We start from the raw sequence: 6,636 nt of genomic DNA, 5'->3' as shown, positions 1-6,636 counted from the left end.
ACTGCTAACGGGTCAGCGTTGGCCTTGAAGCAGTCCCCTTTGACACGTACACACTCTTCTATGCATTTGCAAACGCAGGGCTTTCTATGTGGGAATTAATTTCGGCCTATGTTTTGTTAGCGACTTTATGATGTATTATTTTGTCTTTCTCTATACACCCGTACACCCCCATTCTCCAACCCCTCCCCACCCCACACCCCAACCCTACCGCTACTTCCCGTCCACTCCAAGAACCATCCCCGCCCCATCCCACCCCGATCACCACAACCATCCCAAGCAGACTTAACAAGTAACATTTTTGCATTAAAAATCCCTTCCGATGAGACGCCATTTGTCTGCATTTTCTCGGTATTTTTGTGAGCCTCGGATCCAATATTTTTTTATGTTGGAGTGTACAAAAATGGGGAAAACGGTGAATTGGAGCAGAAACATTGCAGTTTAGATCAAAACATTGGGGAAACCATTATGTCGTTCAAATGGAGATGGTATTTTGTTCACTGCAAAAACTAGGGTGTTAAATTGATAATCTGACAACACCGAAATTGTGGTAGCTATATCCGCATGCTAAAGCGCTGGTGAAATAATTGACTGCAGGTATAGTCGCTAACTCGGTGGTCAAATCAAAATAAAGATCAGTGTTACAAATTACTTACGTTAGACTTATCAATGTAAGGAGGCAGCGTGACATTGGAGACATTAGCTGCTTTAATGCAAGCAGGACCCCCGATGACTTGGCATAGCTTTGTTTGGACGATGGGGGCGTTCTTCCTTATTGGGTTGAGATTACACCACGTCACAGCAGGAAACTCCATTGACCTCACTGACCGTACTTCTATATTGACGTTGATCGGCCAGCTGTAGTACCTGTGATCAGGCCGGATGAAATTGGAAACTTTGGAACGCTAGGTGGCAGCAGACTCACCGGGTAAATTTCCATTGTTGGCGTAGTTCTGAGCGTGAGCACATTACCGAGATCAATGGAATTTACCTGGTAAGTCTGCTGCCGACAAGCGTCCCAAAAGTCTCACTGATTGATGCGACGTTTACTTTCCGATAAAAGCCAAATGCATATCAAAGTCTGTTCTAATTATTATTTTAATGTTACAGTTAGCTCAGCGGTAATGAACGATGTGAACTTCAAATACCAACATTGCAACAAGTTCCGTCCTTAGAAGCTGTCTTGATGCAATATTTGTGGTTTTTATTGTTTTTATTGGTTTTTATTGAAAAGAGTCAACCGTTTTTCGACAAAAATAAATGCATACTTTTCTGACTTCCTGTAATGGCAAGGATGTTGTTAAAATAGCTTGTGACCATATTACACGGATATGTTTCGATTGCATTTAGTTTCAGATTGGTTGTGTATAGAAAACGGCAATTACATCAGGAAAATACCACTCGTAGCGAAATTTATTAGAGCGTTCAAACTATATTGTGTTATCTGCTCCGTGATCATTATTGACCATGGCCTTGTTTAAAGGGGAACGGTTAGCCGGTATGTCCCTTTAAAGCGGCAGCGAGTGACCTCCTTGGTTGCAAGGCCCCCTTTTGTTGGTTGTCAACAAATGCTGACAAGCTTTGATAGTAGATGAAATTTTGTTTTCCTTTTCTTCAAAAATCATTGTTTATTAATGGTGTGTTGTTTACACCTCCATGGCCTAATTTCATAGAGCTGCTTAAGCAAAACAAAAATAGCTATAAGCAAAACACAATGTTGCTTACCAGAATAAGGTTACCAATCAAACTACAATGCCAGGTGTACAGTTTGTGACCGGTATCCTGCTCAATCATGCATCGCAGACAGGTTTAGGTACTATTTACTGTGGGCCTTGGTGGGTTTCATTTAGTTAAAGGTTATCTATTTTGTAAGTAGCTTAACAATGTTTGTTACAATTGATAAAGTAACACTTGTTTTTTACTCAAAGGATGCTGGCGGAGTTCTTTCCTTCCCCTGTCTAACGAATTCACTAACACATGTTGATTGACACCCCTTTAGGACGTGTGGCTTGGTCCACCTACGGATATCACGCTAAAGACTGACCGGTGTGTATATACAATGTGACCAAGAACTGTTAAATTATTTCATAACACGTTGGCAACCGCGGCCCTAACTGAATGGTTTTAAGTGAAATAAGCAAATGGTAGAATTGGTTGTTCTGTTTTTAATAAACTCATTCCCCGCTCTGGCTGTTTTTAATACAGACGTGGGCAAAATGGAAAGCACAATGGAAAAGTGCAATCTAATTTGAATTGTTTCCGCAAAGATGATTACCACTCAATATAGGAACGAATGTGGGCTGGTATTGTTTGTTCTATCGTCAATCATAATTAAGCCAGGATGGAGAAAGCTAAGTGGAGGATATTACTAGACCCATTTAAAAGGTTTTATAAACACACAGTTCATAATGGTTTGTGAGCTATAGTTGTCCTCGCCTGGGTAGACAGACTAAATGAAATTGACATCATGAAGCAAATGGTCTGCAAAGTACATCAAGCAGTTCAAATGCCTTTCAAAAGAAAAATCACATTATGTAAGTAATGTATTATTTGACATTTTCAATGGCATTATTTAGCTGAGTGTTGCGAACTGCTTACCAACCGAAAGGACCTAATGGTATACATGCCTCAAAAGGGGCTGACGTTTCGACCCTCAGAGTTGTTCTCAAAGGGCTAAAAGCTTGAACTTGTTGTTAAAGACACTGGCCACTTTTGGTAATAATTTTCAAAGACCAGTCTGCTCACTTGAAAAAAAAAGCCCTTGTAGCACAAGTTGTGTGCTTTCAGATGCTTGATTTCGGGACCTCATAAATCAAATTCTGAGGTCTCGTAATCAAATTCAAATGTTTTAGTGAGAAATTATACCTTTCTCAAAAACTACGTTTATTCAGAGGGAGCCGTTTCTCACAATGTTGTAGCCTATACTATCAGCAGCTCTCCGTTTCGTTAACAACAAGTTGTTATGCTAAACATTAATTTGAGTGTTTACCAGTAGTGTTCGGTGCCTTTAAACCAAGTCATTGACTCTACATCAAGCTCAAAGCCCCCCTCCCCTCCCCCTAAAGTGACTTGACCCCCTCCCCCTTTCCCTTCAAGTGACACATAGCGGAAGTTATGACAACCCTTTTGCATCCGAATTAGCGGCTATAGCTACGACTGTTGCAAAGGCAGTTGGATAGGAAGTTACTATACTTAATCGAATTATGACACCGAAATGGAGCCGTAGCTGTAGCTGTAGCCGCCAATAATCGGAAGTGGCCTTGTGTGATTGCTGACTCACGTCTATAATTATTGCGGTTTTTTTTAACATTGAACTTCTGACACTTGTCCCTTCTATATGGACAAGGCTTAGATAATACACCGTGTCCAGGTGACAATAAACTCCTGTGCCCAATTTCATGGCTCTGCTTACCGCCGAATTCTGCGCTTACGATCAAAAATCCCCGCTTACTTGCAAGCGCCGAATTTCTTCGCTAGCCTTGTGAGTGTAGAATGCCTATAGGAACGTGGAGTACGCACGCGCAGAAGCCAAAATTCGCCGCTTACCCGTGAAATAGGCTTGCCGTAAGCGCAGAATTCCCTGCTTCCGTAAGTGCCGATTCTGTGCTTACGGTAAGCAGAGCCATGAATTTGTGTGGAGACAAGCATCTCACATGTCTCTGGATCCCGTCTTTTGCCAAAAAAAAAAAAAATAGAGACAAAAAGTTACTGTAGCATAAACAAACGTTCTTGAATTGCTCACTTCCTTTCCCTTCCTCATTCCCTTTTAACAAATTAATAAGCACTTAAAGGCACTGGACACGTTTTGGTGATAGACTCTCACTTGGTGTATCCCAGCACAAATCTGGAAAAATTTTTACACAATCGGTCTTCAAAGTAGCAACAGAACAATGCAAAAAAGGCCCTCGTTGCACTAGATTTGTGTGCTTTCAGATGCCTAAAAGATATTCACAGACTTTGGGCCTGAAGCCATTTAGTACTTAATTGAGAATTTACCTCTGTCTCAAACACTACGTTCATACAGAGGGAGCCGTCTCTCATGTTTATACTATCAACAGCTCCCCGTTGCTGAAGTTTCGTTACCAAGTAAGTTTTTATGCTAACAATACTTCTGAGACAGACTGATAGTGTCCAACCAGTGTCTTTAAACTATGCTGTCATTAAAAACAGCGACATGCTTTGACAATAAGCAAAGACGCCATTTAATGAAGAACTCGGATGTATACATACTTGTTTATCAAGAAGTAGCTCTGGTACAGGAACATGACAAGTCCAGCGATGAAAAGTAAACTCCATGAAAGTTTACGGATCGTTGTCTGGGCCCGTGAGATATTAGGGATTCCATGGGATCCAGATTTCTCCATTCGGTGCCCAACTAAGGTCAAAATCCCCTTGTGTGAAGTTTCTTTTTCGCGTTTCGGCGCAACATCGGTAGCCATTTTGGTATGACTATTCATGACTTGATGCAAAGATAGCTGTATTAACATAAGCCACAGTCTGTACACTGTAGACTTAGCTTGTCGATGTAGTAGTATTGGTCTTTGCAGCGAAGTGCCGTTGGGGTGGGGGGATCGTCATGCAGTATAGCCGCAGTCAATTAACAGCTGAATTACTGATACCAAATTGCATCGTCTATTTGTTACCAATGCTTGATCAAAATCAGCAACTCTTGCGTCAGTTCCTATATACACCATGAAAGTCCGAGGCGACACCATTGAGCCATCAGCTCCCACATTTTGTTTTTACCGTATATAGTGTTTCTCTAAATCTGCGAAGGTCGTTTATTGAAGCCCACTTAACAAGATGAGTACTATCTCACTCTCAATACTGTGTTTTATTATACCAAATTATGTGTCATAAACTAGTATTTCAGATATATCTTATTATAATTTTACAGCTAAAATAAAACTAAAGAGGAAACATGAAACTGCAACTTTTGAGCAAAGCAATATTTACACAACAGCTAAAAGGCCTACACTCAATAAAGTGGTATAAAGCTAGCTTTTATACATTTGTGTTAAATAATATAAATGTTTATAATACAATATTTCTCTGACAAAAAATACACTTAAAACCAAAACATGGGTCAGTTACCATGGAGATACCTCACCGACGCCTGATTAACATTAGAATCATGTTCAGAAGCACGCCCTCACGTGTAAGGAATTACACTGAGGTCGTTTTCGCTCTATTATTCTTAAATATTTTGTTTTTATAAAGCCACTTTAATTTAGTTGTAAGCTAAAGTGTGCAGCTCGCTCCAAGTTGAGCGCTGACATTTTCTACCGATTGCGGCATTTTTATTTTTTTTTCTCTCGATTAAAGACACCGGACACTATTGATTATTGTCAAAGAACAGTATTCTCACTTGGTGTAGCGCAACAGATATGCATAAAATAAACAAACCTCTGAACATTTGAGCTCAATTTGTCGTCGAAGTTGCGAGATAATAATGAAGGAAAAAAAACACCATTGTCACACAAAATTGTGTGCTTTCAGATGCTTGATTTCGAGACCTTTAAAATCTTATTATAAGGTCTCGAAATCAAATTCGTGGGAAAATTACTTCTTTCTCGAAAACTATACGTTTCTTCAGAGGAAGCCGTTTCTCACAATGTTTATCAAACAGCTCTCCATTACTCGCTGCCAATTAAGGTTTTTAGGATAATAATTATTTTGAGTATACCAATAGTGTCCACTGGCTTTAAAGAATACAATCAAATGCTGGAGATCTATTTTGAAGCTGTATCTAGCCATTATTGATGGTCAACATTAATATGGCTGTCCTCTTTAAAGGCAGTGGACACTATTGGTAATGGGGAGAGGTTGATATTTTAAAATATTGTAAGAAACGGCTCCCTCTGAAGTGACGTAGTTTTCGAGACAGAGGTAATTTTCCACGAATTTGATTTCGAGACCTCAAGTTTAGAATTTGAGGTCTCGAAATCAAGCATCTGAAAGCACACAACTTCGTGTGACAAGGGTGTTTTTTATTTAATTCATATCTCGCAACCTTGAAGACCAATTGAGCTCAAACTTTCACAGGTTTGTTATTTAATGCATATGTTGAGATATACCAAGTGAGAAGACTGATCTTTGACAATTACCAATAGTGTCCACTGTCTTTAACTGTGACTCCGTTCTTCCTTTATGCCTACCAAGTTGCATGTGCCTAGATCATTGCATACTCTTGACAATTAAATGCATATGACGATTGGTAATTATACCTCAAACTTCAACAAAAAAACTTAATTTGGAAATGAGCAACAAAGAGTTGTCTAAGTATAAAACATTATGAGAAACGACTTCCTCTGAAGTAACGTAGTTTTTAAGAAAGGGGTAATACAATAAATATCGGAGACAAACAACTGGCCGTTCTCAGTCATTATTCTTACGATATTTCGTTGGCAACTTTGCCCTAATTGTTACATATTTCTTATTTGTTGGCAATTGTTGGCAACTTTGCCCAAATTGTGTTTTGCACCATGTGTTCTGGACATTTATAAAACCTACTGGTTCACTTCACATGAACTGGTTCATATTATACACCATAAAGCTTACACATCGGAGAAACAAAATTATAAACAGATAGATCTGTTTAATATTTTCGATTTCATATTTTGTTATAATTGTATGCAT

The sequence above is a fragment of the Asterias rubens genome, chromosome 10 (genome assembly GCF_902459465.1).
Source record: "Asterias rubens chromosome 10, eAstRub1.3, whole genome shotgun sequence".
Classification (NCBI taxonomy): Eukaryota; Metazoa; Echinodermata; class Asteroidea; order Forcipulatida; family Asteriidae; genus Asterias; species Asterias rubens.
This window is presented reverse-complemented; position numbering follows the sequence as displayed.